Here is a 20,575-nt window from a genome sequence, read left to right as displayed (position 1 = left end):
TCCCTGGAAGAACAGAATATCTTTCATGGCATGGCACTGTTTGGGAACTTTTCTCTATGTCTAGCAAGGCTCCTAGCATATAGTAGGTATTTTAAAATGCTTGTTGAATTTAACTAAACTGCACCAAACTGAAATTTCTTGTATGATCGCTAAAAACCTGCATATCACCAGCTCACACCTAGCCATAATAATCATAATCATAAACATTTACATAATTAATATTCTTAAAAATTTACCAAGAACTCTGAACATATTACTTCACTTGATCTTCACAACAAAGTAGGTACTACAGGTGTTATTATTCCCACTTTACAGATGAGGAAATGGAGGCTCAGAGAGATATTAATAATAGATGAAACAGTGATTCAAAGCTTGCAAATTGCTTCATGAATGTAGCAGTGAGGTGAAGAGCAAGATTATTCATCCATACCTAGTGGTTTCTAATCCCTACCTTACTACTGACTTAGATGAAGGAGAGATAACTTAAGAATTATTGAACTACATGAAATCCATGATAAAAAAAAGAGCCTAGATTTCATATTTCAAAAAATTATCAGGGAAAACTGTCCTATTATTCTAGAATCAGAGGGTAAAATAGAAATGGAAAGAATCCACCAATCACCTCCTGAAAGAGATCCCAAAATGAAAACTCCCAGGAATATTATGGCCAAATTCCAGAGCTTCCAGGTCAAGGAGAAAATATTACAAGCAACTAGAAAGAAACAATTCAAAATCATGGAGCCATAGTCAGGATCACACATGATTGAGCAGCTTCCATGTTAAAGGAGTGGGGGGCTTAGAATATGATATTCCAGAAGGCAAAGGAGTTTGGATTACAACCAAGAATTATTTACCCAGCAAAACTTCAGAGGAATATCTTTTTTTTTTAAATCATGGATTTCAGGTAGTTCAATAATTCTTAAGTTATCTCTCCATCCATTTTCCAAGTCGGTTGTTTTTCCAATGAGATAATTAACATTTTGGTCTATTTTCCATTCTTCAGACTTTGTTTTCTTGTTTCTTAATATCCTGTGGAGTCATTAGCTTCTACTTGCCCAATTCTAATTTTGAAGAAATTATTTTCTTCAGTGAGCTTCTATACCTCTTTTTCCATTTAGCCAATTCTGCTTTTTAAGGAGTACTTTTCTTCAGTGAATTTTTGTGTCACTTTTACCATTAGGCCAATTCTGTTTTTTAAGGGATTATTTTCTTCAGTATTTTTTTGTGTCTCTTTTATCAAGCTGTTAATTATCTTTTCCTAATTTTCTGGCATCACTCTCATTTTTCCCCCAATTTTTTTCTCTACCACTCTTAGCTCTTTAACTCTTCTAGGAATTCTTGTCGAGCTTGGGTCCAATTAGCATTTTCCTTGAGGTGGGGGAGGCTTTGTTTGTAGCTGTTTTCACATTATCATCTTTTTTTTTTTAAGTTCATATCTTGGTCTTTCCTGCAACCACAGTGCCTTTTTATGATCAAGTTTTTGGTGCTTATTGTTTGCTAATTTTTCCAGCTTATTTCTTGATTTTGAATTTTATATTAAAGTTGGGCTCTGCTCATCTGGGTGGTGAGGTACTGTTCTGAGCTTCAGGCTTTTTGGTACTGGGATTTTTTTTTCAGAGCTACTTCTGGGGGGTCTGAAAGTTTTTGGTGCTTTCAAAGTGGTGTGATACAGGGAGAGTATGGTCATTGCTCTCCTGGTCTGTACTCTGGTCTTTACCCAGAAAGGACCCCTACTGTCCTGCAGCCATAAGCTCTAGTGCTCCACTCTTCTTGGAACAGTGACCAGAGTCTCTGTTCCCATGTGATGGACCAGAAGCATTCATCTGCACCCTGGAACTGAGACACAGAACTGTGTATGAGTAATGGAGTTGTCAATCAGCATCAGCTGCCTCTAGTGCCAGCAAAGGATCCCCTGTAATCTCTTTTTGACCAGTTGTCTGACCCCCTTACTGTCTCCAGACTGAGAGATCCTGAAGTTGCTTCTTACTTTGGGTTAGTCCCCAACCCTAGTGTCACAGACCTCTCTTGCTATCTTCCTAAGTTCTCTTGGACTGGAAAAATGTCTCAGCCCAACCTTTTGTTGACTGTACCACTCCAGAATTTTATTTGGGGCATCATTTAAAAGTTGTTTGGAGGGGAATAGTGAGAGAATTCAGTTGGGTTGCTGGCTTTACCCTTGACTTGACTTTCAAAGGTCACTTGAGGGGCTGGGGGAAACTGTCCTTTGCTTCCCTGATCATTTACTGAGAAATTGGTTGGTACCTCATAAAAGTATCTTGAGGCTTGGACAAATTTTGACTGTTACTTAACCACTTCCTTATTGCTCCCCCTCCTTTTTCTTTTTGTGAAGTCCTGTGATTTCAAGGACCAAATCCTTTACCCATCCCATTTGATCCTCACAATGCTGTGAGATTGATGCTATTATAACCCCCACTTTACAGACAATGAAACTGAGACTCAAAGAGGTAATTGTGACATATTCAGGTTTCTGTTTCCACCTTTCTACTTTCCATTGCCTTCTTTCTGAGATTACTTTCCATTTTCCCTGTATATGGCTTATATCTCCCTGGTAGTTTATAAGTTTCTTCCTCATGTGAGCATCTTGAGGATGAAGTGCTTAGTACAGAGTATGGACATAGTTAAGCTTACTAAATTCTTGTAGACTGTCTAGGGTCAACCTGAACCAGAGATACTCAGGGGGGAAGTAACATTTGACTCTTCCTGTCCACATATCTTAGCTCTACCACACTGCCCCATTAAAAAAAGTTATTATACAATAGTCATTTGAGAAAATATTTCAACACTTATTTCATTGTGTTCATAGGGCTAGGCCTATGAAACTAAGACAAAAAAAAACCACTCCCTGACTTCAAGGAACTTCTTTGTATTTATTTCTCCCTTCTAAGCTTCCTAGTACGTGCTTGGCATTTTAAATGACTGGGCAAGTCACTAAACCTTTCTCAGCCTCAGTTTCCTCTTCCGTAAAAAATAGGGATAATAGTAGTTACATACAACCTCACAAGCTTGTTGTCAGGACCAAATGAGATGATTTGTAAAAATGTTTTGCTGATTTTTCTGGCCTGGATATTTTTGTGCTGAATTCCCTTAAATTATTTGATCACTTTGGGGGGAGGAAGGGAGGGTCTCTTACTCTCCCCACACCAATGATGTTACTAATGCAAACTCTTCTGTTTGTGTTTTCAGTCCTTGTCCCTCTATCCTCTGGGAAACCCCAACATAAACAAACAGTCTGAGGAAATTTCCCAACTCCCTTTAAAACAATATAGATGATAGACCCTATGATTTCCCACAAAATCAAGGAAGGGAAAACACTACTGTGCAGCGATTGGCCCTCACTTTTGGTTCCCCAGTGGGTAGAAAAGTGAGGAGCTCATTCCTCATTGCTAGGGGTGGTAGGAATAGAGCATATAAAGGGGGAAGCAAAAGAATAAGGGTGAAAGGACAAGAATAGATATACTACACAACTAAGCACTCTATGTCTTTTAAAGAAATGAACTGAGGGAGGCAAAGATTAAGTTATCTATTGTCAGTTGTGGTAAATAATTTATAACAACAGAAAACAATCCAAGCTATACAATTTATTAGCAGAACAGGCATACTAAATGGATCAATGGACTCTCCAGTCAGTTCAAAGACCCTGCATACAAAGAGAGGCAAATTTTTACATATTAAAAATAATTAATCAAATAGGAACAATTAATTAAAAGAAAATAATTAATAGGATATAAATCAGGATACAAAATTAGGCAATCTGATTTCTAATTGGAGGAAAAATTAGGGGCTTTCCAAGTAGGGAGGGGGAAAGAGTGAGTTTCTGTCAGCTTGAAAGGACGCCAAGTAGGTTTCAGGATCTTTCTTTTCCCAGAATTGAGAGATGTTGATTAATCGCATCCACCTGCATTTATGAAACAATAGATGGCTTATACCCTCTAGTTGCCTACAGATGATTTGCAGAAAAACAAGATGGAGGATAATACATGTGGCAGCACAAGGTGGAGTCAATGTTCATGAGATAGAATCTAGTTGGTTCTCTTGATTTCCATACCAAACCAACTCCATTTTATAATTTCACTCCATTTTGTTACAGTGTAGTGTGGTTTAATAAAAAAGATCTCCTTGCCAGCAACCCTTGGAGAACTAATGTGACACACTCAAGAGACATATTTCTTGGGGGTGTGGGGATTGACTTAGGAAATGCCTTTTATTCTTGTCAGCCCAGCCCAACAGTTTGCTCACAATTATCACAAATGGACTTCCTTGCTTACTCTAAAGTTACCCAACCATAAATGTGAAATGTCTAATTGTTAGTTTCTTAAAGTTAGTTTTCTTATTCCCATGTAACTAATAAAAGTCTGAAATAGCCCAAGTTCTGCCCTGCCCCACAGGTTTTCCTTACTGTGAAATGCTGTAACTGTGGGGGATGTCAACTATTACTAAGTTCATTCTTAGAAAGGCAAGCAAAATTAATCTAAATATGAGTGTTTATTTCTCTCAAAGCTTGTAGAACATGCATATAGAGATATGCATGGGAACTCATCGTGTAAATGAACCCAAGAACAGACAAAAAGGATTTTTATATATTCAGAGCAATTCCCTCTCACTCTTCTTTCTCCTCATGGCTCAGGATGCCTATGTCAGATAAAATTATAGTCTCCAAATGTTTAACCATGTTACAGGAAAGGAATTTCTTAAGTTCATAGGTTGTAAATACAAGAAAAGTCCCACTATTCAAGACAATGTCTGGTCCCAGGCATCCTGTTCTTACTGATTTGCTCTTGGTCATTCTCATCTGGTCCAGGTGACACAAGAAGGGGCATTTTTAGTTCACTCAAAGACAAAAGCAAAGCACGTCCAAGGCACGTAAAGCATTAGGGTAAATCAAGCCCAGAGTGGGCCAAAATGTCTCTCCTGATTGGCCAATCCAGATTCTAGGTCTTTCCCAGGTGTTGGGGTTCAAAATGGTTTGGGGAGGAGTCTACAGGAATAAGGAGACAGAGGGAACTCTGTACTCAGGAATGTCCAACTTTGTGATAAGCACATATATAAAGGGTATCTTTGAAGGACTGTCATTTGCCAGTCCACACCTCATTGTTTTGCTTACATACTCATCAAACTCCTCTCCTGTCCTCTTTCATTCCTCTTCTTGTGTAGAGATTATTTGGAGTTCTCAAAGGCCATGTCCTGAGAGTGCAGGCTTTGGCAGGTCCTCTCAAGATGGAAGAAAGGCTTTGCCTATGGGCCAGGTGAAGGGCTACATGGCAACACCTTGCAGGGTGATTCTTTCCTTCCTTCCTTCCTTCCTTCCTTCCTTCCTTCCTTCCTTCCTTCCTTCCTTCCTTCCTTCCTTCCTTCTTTGCTTCCTTGTCATTTATTAAGATATAAAGAAAATGCCATCCCAGTAGGTGGAGGAAATATTCCCACCTACAAAATTACTGATCCCTGAAATATTTTAACTAGGAGATACAATGGATTGAGCACTGAACTTAAGAGTCAGGAAGATATGAGTTTTAAATCCTGCCTTAGACACTTATTACATTTAGACACTTAAACAGTACTAGCTGTGTGATTTTGGCCAAGTCACTTAACCTTGTTCAGACTGTTTCCTCTTCTGTAAAATGGGCATTCATTTTACAGGACATTCAACCTTACGAAGTTGTGAGGATCAAACAAGATAATATTTATAAAAGTGTTTTGTAAGCCTTGATGCGCTATAAATGTTAGCTATTATTAAAGTATTTCTTGAGTCATAGAATCTTACAGCTAGAAATGATCTGTTCAGTTTCCCTCCTGGATGCATCAAACAAAGAGTAACAGCTCTGGAGTTAGAGAATTGGGTTCAAATCTTGCTTCCCATCTCATTAGCAGGTGACTTCGAGCTAGCCACTTTACCTGCCTGGGTCTGAGCTCCTTATCTTTAGAGGAGAGAACGAAATGGCTTCTGAGATCCTTTCCAGTTCTACCTGAATGAATGAACGATGAGTAAGTATTTGTCATTGTTCTTGCTGTTGAGTTGTTTCAGTCATGTCCAGCTCTTCATGACCCCATTTGTGGTTTTCTTGGGAAACATACTAGAGTAGTTTGCCATTTCCTTCTTCACTTCCTTTTACCTGAAGCACACAGGTTTAAGTGACTTGTCCAAGGTCATACAGCTAGTAAGTGTCTGAGGCTAGATTCTGAACTCAAGTCTTCCTGACTCCAGGCCTGGAGCTCTACCTGCTATGCGCCCTAGATTCTTTTTATTAAGAGATTACTGTTTGCCAAGTATTGTGCTAAATCCTAGGGATACAAATAAAAAAGTGAAAACTTACTACCTCAAGGAACTTATATTCTTTTTTTTAGATAAATTATTTTTAGTTTTCAATGTTCACTTTTATAAGATTTTGAATTCTAAATTTTTCCCTTCCCTCCCCTCTCTCCTCCCCAAAACAGCATGCAATCTAATATAGGCTATAGATGTATAATCATATTAAATATATTTCCACATTAGTCATGTTGTGAAAGAAGAATCAGAACAAAAGAGAAAAACCACAAGAAAGAAAAACAAACAAAAAGAGAAAATAGAATGCTTTGATCTATATTCAGACTCCATAGCTCTCTCTGTCTAGATGGAGATAGCATTTTCCATCATGAATTTTAGGGAATTATCTTACATCATTGCATTGCTGAGAAGAGCTGAGTCTATAAAAGTTGATCATCATTCAATGCTGCTGTTATTGTATACAATGTTCTCTTGGTTCTGCTCACTTCACTCACATCAGTTCGTGTACGTTTTTTCAGGTTTTTCTGAGATCCACCTGCTCCTCCTTTCTTATGGAACAATAGTATTCCATTACATTCATATGCCATAACTTCTTCATCTATTCCCCAAATGATAAGCATCCCCTCAATTTCTAACTTTTTGCCATCATAAAACAGATGCTATAAATATTTTTGTACATGTGGGTCCTTTTCCTTTTTTTATGATCTCTTTGGGATATAGAGCTAGTAGTGCTATTGCTAGATCAAAGGGTATGTACAGTTTTATAGCCCTTGGGGAGGAACTTATATTCTAATAAGAGGAGACAGAACATATAGGAGAGTGGTGGCTGAAAATTTTGGAAATTATAAGAATGATGAGTGGGGAGTAGATTGACATATCTTTTTTCAGGAACAATGAAAAAGTTAATCTAATTATGGTTGCAGAACCAGCAATGGGTGGTAACTGTACTGTGCCTGTTTAGCTTGTGAAAAGAAGTGAACCATGATTAGCACTGACTAGTTATTTATTTGGGAATGAGTATGAGGAAGGGAACTTCCTCAAGCAGCTTCCATTCTATTGAATACCCCTGTCTGAACACCTCCTAAGTAAAGTTTCCTATGGTAGCAATTCCATTGTTGGTTAGCTCTAAATATTTTTTTTCAGTACTAAGTTTTTTTTCCTCACTTAATCGTATTTTATTTTTTCCAATTAAATGTAAAGATAGTTTTCAACATTCACTTTTATAAGACTTTGAGCTCCAAATGATTAGCTCTCAAGTATTAGGAAATTCTTCTTGATATTGGAATTGGTTCTATCTCTGGAACCAATAAGAATGTTTCCTCATCTGTAAAATAGGAACAATAATAATTTCACCATCAACTTCACAGGGTTGTTTTTGTGTAAGCACTTTGTAAATAATTAAGTACTAAAGTAGCTGAGTTATTATTATTATTATTATTTCACTAAAATCCTAATCTGATACCTCATTTCATATGAAAGTGATGAAGACCGGGCCAATGGACCACAAGCTCTAACAGATAATCCTACCAAGCTAAAAAACTGCCTATAGGCCTGGTGGCTAACTCAGTCAATGAGCGAGTCAATAAACGCCTACTATATGCCAGTCACTGTGTTAAGAGCTGGGGATGCAAATATAAAGGAAAGGAAATTCCCTCCTTCAAGGAGTCTACAGTGTAAGAGGAAGACATCACACACTGAAAATGGGGAGAAGGTACTCGGAGCAGTGGCAGTAGGATGGAGAAGTTCAAAGTTCAAAAGTAGTGCATCTGCTGGAGAATAGAGAGAAGTCTGCCCTGAGTCCCCTGTCTGTTGTCCTAGAACCACACTAGGGAAGTCTGGAGAGGCTCACCCTGTCTGGTAATGAATGGTGAAACAGTGGCTAGAGCACTGGACCTGGAGTCAGAAAATCTGAGTTCAAATCCAGTCTCAGACACTTACTAGCTGTATGATCCTGGGCAAATCACTTAAGCCATATTTGCCTCAGTTTTCTCAACTATGAAATGGTGATAATAATAGCCCCTATCTTGCAGGGTTGTTGTGAGGATTAAATGAGATAATATTTGGTCAAAGAGACATTCATTTCCATATCACTGGTCTGACAAAAGAGAATCAACATTTTCCCACACAGGTCAGAGCAAACACAATGAGCAGGAATACATCCATTAGCCCAAACTTAGAATTTCTTTTATGGTCTGATTAGATCTTGGCCTACTTAGATCTTTAAGAGAGATTTCCCCTGAACTAGATGATTTCTGGGTAAGGAATTGAGAAGGGAGAAAAACCTTGGTCATGATTCAGTAATTAGTTATTAAATATAAGAGAGAAATATTCATTTCTCACAGTTTTCAAAACCTTTCGGGATTGTTTAGACTACACAGCTAATCAGCAGCATTGTGTAGCACCTTACATAGGTAATAAAGCATTTCACAGGAGAGGGGTAAAGAAAGAGGGGATCAGTTAGGGGAGAAAAGAGGAATATGTGGAATGTGACCAGCAGGATTTATTTTAAGAAAACATTCCCTGTTCAAGGATGAAACAAGGGGAAGTGACTAAATATGTTTATGATTGTGAAAGAAGTCTTTTTAAACAAAACTGCATGGTCTCTTATCCAAAGACAGCAAATAGTTGTTATGACAGTGGATGATACCATCAACTTTACTGTAATCTTGAATAATTTATTTTATTTTTTCATTGAATAGGGATTTGAGACTTTCTATTGTTAGACTACTATGTGGTTGGGGGATTAGTTCATCAAAATGTTGCAAAATAATTGCAATTACTATATGTTTACCCACAGAATTTTCTCAAAACTCACTTCTTTTGGTTTATTTTATCCTCACCCAGGCGTGCCCAGTGAATGACAAAATACAGTTGTGTCTAAGGCTGCACAGATTTGGATAAAAGGGTTCCTATACTAATAATGAAGGTAATAGAGCATATTAGATAGATATAGGACAGTCTTTATTTTACCTATAGAAAAAATGCAGAGCACACAAAAGACTTAGTCAATCTCAGTCAACAAATATTTACTAAGCATCTACTATGTGCCAGGCATTTTGTTAAGTGCTAGGGATAGAAAGAAAATTAAAAGACAGTCCCTGCTCTCACAGAGCTCATAGTCTATTGAGGGAGATATCATGCAAACAATTATAGACAAACATGCTATGCATAGGATACATTTGAAATAATCACTGGAGAGAAGGCATCAGAATCAAGGATAATTGTGAAACGCTTCCATAGAAGGTGAGATTTTAGCTGGGACTTGAAGGAAGCCAGAGAAGCAATGAGGCAGAGATGAGGAGGCAAAGCAGTCCAGGTATGAGACTGCTAGTGAAAATGACCAGAGTCTGGCAATGGAATGTGTCTTGTCCAAGGACTAGCAAGGAGGTCAGTGTCACTGGATGCCAGAATATGTGGTGTAAGGTAAGAAACAATGTAAGAAATTAAGAAATAAGACTGGAATGTCTTTGAATGCCAAACATAGGATTTTATATTTTGTCCTAGAGGTGATAGGGAACCACTGGAGTGAAGTCAGTATCTTTCCCTTGGTAGAGTACTGCTTTCTAGCTCAGAAGCCTTACAGTACAGCTAGCCTAAAGGTTTGGACTCCCCTTCAGAAGGGAAATGTATTTGGAGTTTCCCTAGAGGCAAACCCCTTCCCATCAGATTAGCACCATCCAAAAAGGAAAAGGAGAGCAGGGAAAAGTCCTGCTTTTAGTTCTCTGATTTGAGGTTCAGCCCTTTCCTTGAGCTCCTTGAGCTATGGAAATCATATGAAGAATTAAGCTGAGCAACTCTCACCGGTCCTCCAGAAGACTGGGGTTCAGAAACTCTTGCCATTCCCCCAGAAGGCTTACGTATCAATAACTCACCACTTAACCATACTGCTCCCTTTTCCACAGTTGCTAAGTCTCAAGTCAAGAAGCTCTACCATTGCTTCTCCTCAAGTTGCCATTTCTGGGACTAAGGGAGTGGGTAATGTTCCCTAGGGTTACTATGTGAAGGGCAAACCTCTCCAAACCCAAGATGGCTCCTTTGATCTATGCTCAAGTCTCTCTGGATTTCTCTCCTTACGCCTTTAGCACCTCTATCTGCTCCCATTTATAAGCCTAGTATCAAGGGGATGACTCCAATGCACAGAAGTAGCACAAGGCAATTAAGGCTGAGACATAATCACTAATCTTCATGAATTACATGAAGGGTGCCCAGGCCTGGGGTACCCCTATATCATCAAGGAGACATCCCCAGTCATCTCAACAACTATCAATAGGTATATCTAGGCCTTCCGCATAGAGTTGGGAAAAAAAAAGTCCATGTACCTATTCAATTAATCCATGAGGATGTGAGACTTCATCACTCCATAGGGATTACCTACTTGTCTAAGAGGCATAAAATCAGACTCCTTCGATGTAATCAAAAAACAACAACTGATTTATTTATTCAACAATCCCTTTAATCTCATCAAAGAACCTTGAACAGAGTCTAGAACATAGTAGGCACTTAAGAGTTGCACATTGATTGATCAAGTTGATTAGTCCCCTAAACTCATAACCATGTTCTCAGCAAGTCCTTTCCCCAACCCTGTTCATTCTTGTGGAAGAAATAAACTTCACTCTGCATGGTCAAGACATTTCTCTGTATTACAAGCAACATCAATGGAGGAACAGTTTTAATGTCACAAAGAAATCGTTTACTAAAATGAGTAAGAGCTAATCTTTTTTTTTTAAAAAAACAGTGGATTAGAAGAAGAAAAAACAAAAACAAAATGAAAGCTGTCAGATTTGGGTTGTGTGGGAAAGAGTGACCAAATTGTGGTTGGAACATTTGGAAGACAAGTAACATTTTAGCAAGATAGGATACAACCAAACTGAGTACTTGTTTGTTCTGTCCAGAGAAAGATAAATTTCATATGGGTCAGACAAATTCCCCTAATACTTCAGAGTTGACGTTAGCTTGGCATATGATTCTTTGTCTTCAACAACCTGAATCTCTTGAAAATGTGATGTCTAAAATTGAGGCTAATACTTCAGATGTGGTCTGACTAGGGAAAGAATAGAACTCTTAATAATATGGTCTAAGATTGCATTTGACGTATAAATATATATATGCACACACACATACATATATACATACACACATATACATGTGTGTATGTATATATCAAGCTCATGCTGAGCTTTAGATCCATTAAAACCACAAGATCTGCTTTCTAGCCTTGCCTCTTCCATATTGTACTCATGAAACTGATTTTTTGATACAAGCATAAAACTTTATATTTATTACTATTCAAATTAACCCTATTTGATTTAGTACAGTGTTCTATCTGTCAAGAACTTTTCAGACCTTACAGCCATAACCCAATGTATTAGATATCTCTCTAAGTTTTGTGTTTATCTGCAAATTTGATAAGCATCACATCCATGCTATCACCCACATAGTTTAAAAAATGTTAAAAAGCATATGTCCTTGGGACGTTCTACCGGAAACTTTCAAAGTTGGCACTGAAATCTTAATGACTACTTTTTGGACTCGGGGAATCAATTGAATTCAACAAACTTAATTAAGCACTGGCTTTGTGTAGCCTTGTTTATCCCTGGACCTCCAAATCCATGTCCCCTGTTTCCAGTTTCTACTCCACTTCCAAAACTAATCCTTGGAGCTCCTACCCCAGGTCCAAGCCCAGAGGGACTCAAACCTGTTGATTTCAGGACCTCGTTACACTTTAAAATTTACAGAGGACCCCACTCCCAAAGAGCTCATGTTTATGTTATTTCTATTGTTATTTACCATTTTAGAAATGAATATCTCACTATTAGTATAAAAATAGTCATTAAAAAACACTGAAAGCATCTTGACAAACCCCAGGGATCCCTGAACCACACTTTGAGAACCACTGTACTAGCTTTTTTTTTAAAATTTTATTTTTAATTTATGGAATAAAATGTTTTTATAACCTAGTACAATAAAAAAGATGATTGTACATGAAACTGCAAATCTACTGTGCACAACTTGCTATTCTTTTCAAATATACAACAAAATCAAGTAAATTTCTTTTTTTCCCTTTTTTTGCCTTCCTTCCCTGTTCTGACCCCATCCTAGAGATGGCTACCATTAGACACACACACACACACACACACACACACACACATATACACATACATATATATATATATATATATATATATATATATATATATATATATATATATACACTTATTCTATATATGCTTCTATTTATCCTCTGGTTGCAGATAATGTCTTTCTTCATATGTCCTTTATAGTTAATTTGAGCATTTATAATAGAAAAAAATAACTTATTCTCTCAAAGTTAGCCTTAAAACCATATTGCTTTTACTATACAATGTTCTCTTGGTTTCTACTGGACCAGCTTATTCCAAACAGCAGATAATGGCATCTGCTATTGCCTTGCTAAATATGCTTAAACCTTCTCTGTGACAAGTTCTTTGGTCCTCCTTTCCATCTCTCACCTGGGCAAAATAATATGATCAATAAGTGCTATTACTTCTGAAAAGGATGTGTCAATTAAATGGTCAGCTTAGCATTCCTGTGACTCTCTAGACAAAAATTCCCTTTCCTGGGCACCACATATGTTTCCCTATATATGTTATCAAGTAATACAACACCAGGTCTGGCTTCGAAGACCTGAGTTCAAATTTGTCCTCAGGCACTCATAGCAGTTGTGTGACCCTAGGCATATCATTTAACCCTGTTTGCCTCAGTTTCCCCTTTGGTAAAATGAACTGGAAAGAGAAATGACAAACTGCTCCAGTATCTTTTCCAAGAAAATCCTAAATGGGATTATAAAGAGTTGGACATGACTGAAATGACTAAATATTCTATCTTTCTTTAACAGAATTTATACTCATCAAAAACAAAGATTATCTTTATTTTAATATTTGTTTCCCCAGAACTTCATATATTTAAGGGTTGATGGCCTCATCTTTCAGGCTTTTGAAGAAAGTGATCGATTATAAAAATTTTTCCCCAGAATCAAAGTAAATTCTGGTCTGTATAGTTTGCTGACTGTTCTCCATTTTGAAAATTAAGACATTTGCTCTTCTCTGATCTTGTGGTAGGAGGAGGAATTGTTTTTTGAGATGAGATTGTATAATGCATTTGCCCAAGTAAGATAACAACATGTGTGACTGTTTGCTTCATAAGGAACAAGTGGGGCAATGGTTTTTCCTATTTGGGCGAGGTTGAAGTCTCTTCCCTTAGCACAACACATAAGCCAAATAAGAGATGGTCAGTAGCTTTGTGTGTCTTACAAAAACTAGCTCAGAAATTTTGAGTTTATACCTAGCATTAGATTTTTTTTCTTCTTCTTAAAATTTTAAGAATTCTTAAACTCTTAAAATAAAAAATTTAAAGTTCTTAAATTTTTTTTCTTAAAAATTTCATATACAAAAGTTAAAAGGTAATCTGTTCTTCATTATTTTGCCGTATTTCTCAACATCACATGCTAACAGATAAGGCAAATGTAGGACTTTTCTGTATTTCATGAGAATAGAAAACTAAAGATTAATGCTTGCTACTCCCCATTTGAGTCAAGCTTAATTCAACAATGTATATGAGCCAAATACATCTCACAGATGGCCTAAAAAAGGAAAGGACAATTCTAGACAACATGGCAGGAGACCTTGATAAATATTTCTCCTACCACATGGAAGTAGTTCTATTTCCCAGGCCCGAGAATCTCTAAATAGGCATTTTGATTCAAGGAATGTCACAAGTGATAAAGAGCTAGAATAATTATAGTTTGCTTCAAACCTCAAGAAATACACTGTACAACTGTCATTACCATGCAAATTGCAAGAAGCACAATCAGAACAAATATTCTATGTACAATAAGAAATCAAAGATCCCAAAGAAAACCAAATCACATTAAAATCAAAATATCTAAAAAAGTTCTTTTTTTTTTTAAGGCAATTGGGGTTAAGTGATTTGCCCAGGGTCACACAGCTAGTAAGTGTCAAATATTTGGTCTGAGGCTGTATTTGAACTCAGGTCCTCCTGACTTCAGGGCCGATACTCTATCCACTGAACCACCTAGCTGCCCCTTAAAAAATTCTTTCAGTATCTTCATAAAGATGGGTTTCCTTATTTTTCTGAATACTCCTCATGAGATGATGTATATTCCAAGTTAGTCAGAGATGTATGCTAAGAGATATTCCTGTTGTGCACAACTAATTCAGCTCACCACAAGAGCAAGGGTCCTATACTAACTTTGAAGGGATAAGACCAGCTTAACCTTCTATCTCGAACACGCACTGATGAGGCGGGAGACAAGATGGAAGCAACTCCATTTAATTTTTGCAAAGCATTCATTTAAGTAGTAAACTAACAGGAGCTTCTAATCAAGTTACAATGACGTAGAGCTCATGCTGTGCTAAGGACAGTGTATGCACGTCCTGTGCACTTATCTGACTCCAATCCCAGAATAGACTGCTAATGACCATACAATAACTAGGGAAGTTAAAGATTGTTACAGATCCATACGATGGAGCACCGAACCAGATGACCTTTGCTCAAAGATTAGCACCCGAGAGGGGCCTCTGCCCATCAGTGAGACCTCTTGAACAGCCTGTGGCCCTCTATATCCTTATAGATCCCTAACAATTCCCCCTTTTTGTTTTTGCCAGAGACGGAGCATATGAAGCTCAGTCCCAAAATCCTTTATCTGATTAGCTATGCACCTGAGCAAACATGGTCCAAAACACAGCATGGCCAGCAAGAGCAAACATAGTGGCAACAAAGAAGACAATAGAGACATAAGCCAATGTCCAAGGTTATCAAAAGGGTTATGGAGTTTATCTAGCCAATCAAGTATATGTTGGGCAGTTTTATCTGGCGTCAAATCTTTATCAGCCGCCCTTGCAATATCTTTAGCAATTTTGCAGAAGTCATCAATACCCACTGCAATAGTAGAATTTCCAAACAGCCCATTTAGATGCCTACATATTCTTTGCCAATCCCATTGGGATTTATTGTATTTAACATTGGTAAGGCAAATGAATTTATACCTATAATCACATTTCAAATGTGTTCTATATTCTAAAATATCCAATTCATCACCTATTTCGATAATGGTTTCCTTCATTCCCTCAAGTATATGGTAAAATTCATCATTTATCCTCTTTTGTGTTTGAAAACCCTTTGATACATTATGAGCTAATTGATTCATAAAATCAGCTTGAACCATTTCATTTCTTGACATAGATATAGGTTGAGATAAAGATACAGAAGCAGTTATGATAGCTGTAAGTGAAACAATTCCCAATGCTACACATGAAATACATCTCTTTTTCCTAGCAACTGCTAATTGATTACTTTGGTCTATCATTCCAAAAATATGATCATAAGATGACTCATACCAATTTTTGCTTTTCACAGGCACCAAGGCAAACTTTTGTTGTGTAATAACAAAAATAATTTGGTCTCTAATCTTGGTTCCTATACATTCAGACATCCTGCAATTAATACAAGTGACATTATATTCCCCTGAATCCATGGCTGTTATGTGCTCTTCCCCACATAAATGCATGATTACCAGTCAAACAAGCTCGCATTGTCATATTATCATGGAAGGTCCCTTGCAAATTCATGATGTTTATGGGGCCTAAGGCTGCCCACGCCTTCCACAACTGATTTTCAACCCCTCTGTCATGAAGGGAAACCTACTGAGGAAATGGAAACCACCAAAAGTCCAAGTATGATTGTTTTTCTCCCTAGTATAATTGTTCCAGGATTGTAATGTAAAATTCTTTTGTAACACAACACAATGATGTTCTGAAGTATGATAAGATAACCAAGGAGGATACCCTAAGCTCTTGCTAATCGGTGTCACATGATAGCATGGCTTTGAATTACTTGGACATCTGATAGGTGTGTCATTAACACACTGTGACCCCAAGATGCCAGTGTAAGTAATCTTATAAAATTGAAAAAAGACAACAGTATAAGGAGGGGGTGCTGTGTTATTAAACACATACCCATCAAAACAGGTGGTGACATTAAATAATTGTAAACACGTGGAGTTTTTGGTGTCATTGCCTTTTGTAACACAAATAGGCGGCACCAAAGCCACACCAGTAAAGTTCATTTTTACAGTGTGTTGAGACCGGTTCTTAGGTGATATGAAATGAAATTCCTTGCCAAAACCTGTGGAGGCATTTCCTTGCAGAATGACCTCAGGTATTGTCTCTCCCCATGTAACTAGTCTGGGCCATGGTGGTTTTGTCACAAAGGCCCATCATGTTGTATTTCCTGTCTCTGCTGCTGCTGTATTCTGCATCTCTGCTGACGATAACGAGAAGAGGCACAGCTTGGTTAAAAGTTCTTGTAGTGCCCTGTTCTTATTCTTTCAGCTCCTGCGATTCCTGGCCGGCCTGGTTTTCTTTGCTTGCCTTGTCCTTCTGAATGGATAATGTGGACATCCTTTGTTCTGACCCAAGTTCTCCATCACCTGTGAAAATAAGAACAAACCCTTGCCCCAGGTTAGCACTTGCCCTGGGCCCTGCCAGACAGCATCAATGTCTCTCCACATACTTTCATATTATGTTTAGGAGAAAGGAATCTGTTTGATTTAGTGGTGTCACTAGTACTGTTGTCATTTCCTGCCAGATATTTCATTGCAGGGAGAGGTTACAACTATCGAATTTTAAATAATTTATAGTGTAGAGTGCAGTGTTCAATTGATGCCAAGGGGATCCCTTAGCTCCCCTTTTTGTTTTTGGAGCACCATTTTCAAGGTACGATTGGCACGTTCAACTATGGCCTGACCACGAGGATTATAGGGAAGGCCAGTAGTGTGACTAATAGAGAACTCAGTACAAAACTTTTTAAAACCTTGCAAATATATGCAGGACCATTATCAGTCTTTAAGCATTGGGGTGGGCCAGCGAAGGAAAAACAATGAAGCAAATGATTAACAACATTGCGAACAGTCTCATCCGCTTAAGCAGTAGCAAAAATAAAGCCTGAATAAGTATCAATAGAAACATGAACATACTTTTGTCTTCCAAAAGGAGAATAATGAGTAACATCCATTTGCCATAAGGTGTTAGGTGTAAGTACCTTGGGGTTATGGACATCAACATGGAAAGGGGTTGAAAAGGCACACAAGTAGCACAGCCTTAACAATTTCACGTGCTTGTGATTTTGTTATGCCATATAAAGTTCTTAAAGACCTAGCAGATAAATGTAATTTTATGACTATTCCTTGCTATTTCCACATTCATTGTTAAAGACCTATCAACAATATCATTACCCTCAAAAATTGGTCCTGGGGCAAGAGTGTGGGAACAAACATGCAAAACATAAAATTTTTCTGTCCTATTCTGTATCATAAGTTGTATATCATTAAGCAGCTGACATATATTGTTACCAGTATTTTTTATTACAGCAGTCTCTAGATGTTTTAGAATTCCTTCAACATATTTACTATCTGTGATAATATTCATTGGCTCCTCATATTTTTGAAATGCACAATAGACAGCATATAATTCATTCTGTTGTGTGGATATAAAGGGTGTTTCAATCACATGTAACTCCTTTCTTTTAGGGCACCAGATAGAGGCCTTATTCATCTTTGTGGCATCAGTAAAGACATTAATCCCGTGTATGGGTTCACCTGCTGTAAGTGTGGGTTGTATCCAAGGCCAATTCTCAAAGATTGTATGATATTTAAGGGGTTTTCCATACACAATTTCAAATTGATATTCACTTGCCAGTTAGGCATTGTTTGTATTGCTTTTCAATTATTGTTGAGAAAATGGAAGGTGTATGACTTCCGGATGTGTGCCACATAATGTTAAACACCTGTCGTCAATTTTATGTATTAAGTCCCCTATCAAGGCCATATAATTACTTAAAGTATTTTTTGGCTGAGATGGTAAATATACCCATTCTAAAAGCCTTTGTTTCTGATGTATCACTGCTGTTGGAGAATTTGGGGTGTTAAATATAGAAGCCTCCACACTTTCATGCCTATCAATCCTGTTTGTGTGTGCTCCAACTACTTGTTCCTGAATATACAACAATGTGTGTTTCCTCAGGGGTCAGTATTCGGGTGAATCTAATTGAGGATCACCTCTAAGGCAATCATATAAAGGTATCAATTCATAATTTGGAATGCCATCTGTGACCGAAGCCACTGTATATCTCCTATAAGTTTCTGAAAATCATTAAGTGTTTTCAACTTTTGTAGGTCTATTTTGGAGGATGTAGAACTATTTTTTCTTGAAGTATCTAGTGACCTAAATATTGATATGGAGGATGTTTTTGAATTTTTTCTGGGGCTATTTGAAGCCCATGACTTTGCAACAAATTTTGTATTTTTAACAAGATTTCTTCCAACACTTCAGGATTGGGATGAGCACATAAAATGTCATCCATGTAATGTATCATTTTTAGCTTTTTGTAATGGAATAGTAAAAAAGCAATCTTTTAAATCAATAACTATCAAAGGCTAGGAAGTCATAAAGCATCGTTAATTTTCCTGACTTCTTTGCAATAATAAAAACAGGTGAATTTTAAGGAACCCAAACAAGTTCATTAGATTTCATTTTGTATTTTGTCAGTTTTATGGATAGAAAAAGCACAAACAGTGGGAAGGAGAAAATAACAGCTCTCAGTAAATGTAAAATATCACGCCCACAAATTAAGGGGAAATGAATTGAGTTTTAGCTATCTGTTATCCTAGTAGTTTAACTTCATCTTAAAATAATTGATTAGTGGTGATTTATTAGGCAAGCTAAAAGTAATTAATATCCTTAAAAGTCATGTGAAAATTATTAAAAATTATCAAGGAATCTTGATTAATTTGTAACATTTTGGTGGTATGCCTGCAGACTGCAGAATAATATACCCAAAGTAAGCAAAGGGTGATACCCTCTGTACCCTTTCAGGGGTAATTATAAATCTATGAGACTGAAAGGCTTGTTGACTGAAAAGCTTGTTAAAACTTGGGCATTAATAAGGAAAGTTTGGTAGTAGTAGGACAACTGCAAAGTTTATCATCCATACAATAAATTATTTTTGTCTGGGAATATTTCTGACTAACAAATTTAATAGTGTGATGAACAAAATTTCACATGGTAAGAAACATTCCTCCTTAAAGGATCATAATAGGGAAAATGGGAAATACTGATTTAATAAGACAACCATACCCAAATTCAAATTCGAAACAAAGTTAATTATAGTTCTAAGAGTCTTTTACCTGAAGCAGTAAGTTTCACTGATTATGGCTTAAAGCCAGATACGGTTAATTATTTTCATAGAAGTGCAATAATCAATAAAGATTTACTAGGACTCACATATATAAGAAATTTTACTTAACATCCTTTCTTTCCCACATTTAAACTTGTCTTGGTGAAAAAGCCAATTATTAGAAATCATTTATATAAAGTTGCAATTTCTCAGTAAGCTAAATGAATTGTTTAGGAACTCAATAACATAAACAAATTCTTCTCTCAGAGCAGACGGCCTTGACACAGTTGGTAGGAGCTTTTGGCAAGCTTACAAAGTTAAGGGAATTGCCTTGTGTCCCTCCTTTTCACTCAGAAGTAATTAAGAATTCTAGGTCTTAGCTTTAAAACAGTAACTTCAAATAACTTAGTTAACAATTTTGGTAATTTTCATGAGTGATAGTTAAATTATTTTAGCTCTAAGCTGTTCTTTTAATCATAGGTAAAGATAGAAATACCTGATTTTCTAAATGATAGTTATAAAACATCATAGAACAAGATTAACCGGACTTGATAAAATAATTTAGCTGGATTTACACAGTTATCTCACTACCTTTCAGTTTCTTTTAGTTCACATTTTAATAACATTTAAATTATTAAAAATTGCTTGATATAACACATAGAAGTGTACCAATTTGTAATGAGACTAGATTTTTAAAACTTGAAACATGCATATTGCTAATGTGAATGAACTAAATTATCTTTAGATTGTGTTCCAATATTAAAAACTTTTCTTTTTGATTTGAAGAGGAAAACTCCTCCTTATCTCTCCTCTTTCTCCCCACCCCAACCTGGCCAGGATTGGAATTCGAGAGAAAGGAAGAGAATATTTTTCAACATAATCTTTCAATCTTACACCCAAAGCTTTGGCCAGAGCTTTAGAATGCAAAAAAGAAAGATATTTTTTTCTCCAAAAGTTTCCAGATCTTTTACTCTCAAATCATCTATTCCTGCTATTCATGCAAACAGATTATATTATTCTTTCTATCCATACTTTTCTTATTCCTGTATGCTTAAACTTTCTTGC

At 36.9% G+C, this 20,575-nt stretch overlaps 1 protein-coding gene across 2 annotated transcripts in view; it reads left to right on the top strand.

Moving 5' to 3' along the window:
- The window catches only part of LOC110192005 (N-acetyllactosaminide beta-1,6-N-acetylglucosaminyl-transferase-like), a 278,024-nt gene that overhangs the window by 6,748 nt on the left and 250,701 nt on the right, over positions 1 to 20,575 (top strand). Inside the window, exon 2 of one of the 2 annotated variants that reach the window (XM_078153612.1) lies at positions 5,884 to 6,000. The exons of the other annotated variant lie outside the window; for it this stretch is intronic. The gene's annotated coding sequence lies outside the window, so the exon portion shown is untranslated. The remainder of the gene's footprint in view (positions 1 to 5,883; positions 6,001 to 20,575) is intronic. 2 annotated transcript variants of the gene reach the window in all.

This window comes from Phascolarctos cinereus, unplaced genomic scaffold, assembly GCF_003287225.1.
Source record: "Phascolarctos cinereus isolate Bilbo 61053 unplaced genomic scaffold, phaCin_HiC Scaffold_4;HRSCAF=312, whole genome shotgun sequence".
NCBI classification, from domain to species: Eukaryota; Metazoa; Chordata; class Mammalia; order Diprotodontia; family Phascolarctidae; genus Phascolarctos; species Phascolarctos cinereus.
The sequence above is the reverse complement of the archived record's forward strand: the minus strand, read 5'-3'. Positions and strand labels throughout refer to the sequence as shown.